Below are 580 nucleotides of genomic sequence, written 5' to 3'. Positions count from 1 at the left end.
CCTGCTGAGTTTCCTTTCGCTTTCTTCCAGCCTTTGTGTGGGTAAGTGTTTCACTTATCATATTTTTTTATGGGCTGTGTTGGAGCTGGCTAGTTATGCAGGATAAGGATTTGGGGCTTGATTTAATAAAGGCATGAGACATGTAAAACAGGTCATGCAAGTCTGGAACTGATGATTTACACTGGTCATGTGAGACCACAACCATCCTTGGGCTGACACCATTTGGAGATGCCTAAACTTGCCAGGCACTTGATTAATTTGCCTAAATGAGTCATGTGTAGCTCTAAAAGTTGCTGTAAGGTGACCAAGGCATCTGCAGCTCTGCAGGATACTCAAGGACATCTTAAATGGCACTGGATGTCTGTGTGTGGGCATCTGAATTGAGACCAACTAGCACACTGCATTTTTTGTTCACCTTGGAAGTCTAAGCACCCTTGTGTGTTCAGCGGTACACATGCCTGAGCCCGCTCCAGTCGGCACAGCACCCTTGAATGATTCATTGAGTGCGCAAGGCTAGATTCCAGGTAGAAGTTCGAACGCTTCTGGGGAAAGGTATCTTTGAACTCTATAGGCAAGGAGA

Source organism: Buceros rhinoceros, unplaced genomic scaffold (genome assembly GCF_000710305.1).
Source record: "Buceros rhinoceros silvestris isolate BGI_N320 unplaced genomic scaffold, ASM71030v1 scaffold2485, whole genome shotgun sequence".
Lineage (NCBI taxonomy): Eukaryota > Metazoa > Chordata > Aves > Bucerotiformes > Bucerotidae > Buceros > Buceros rhinoceros.
This window is presented reverse-complemented; position numbering follows the sequence as displayed.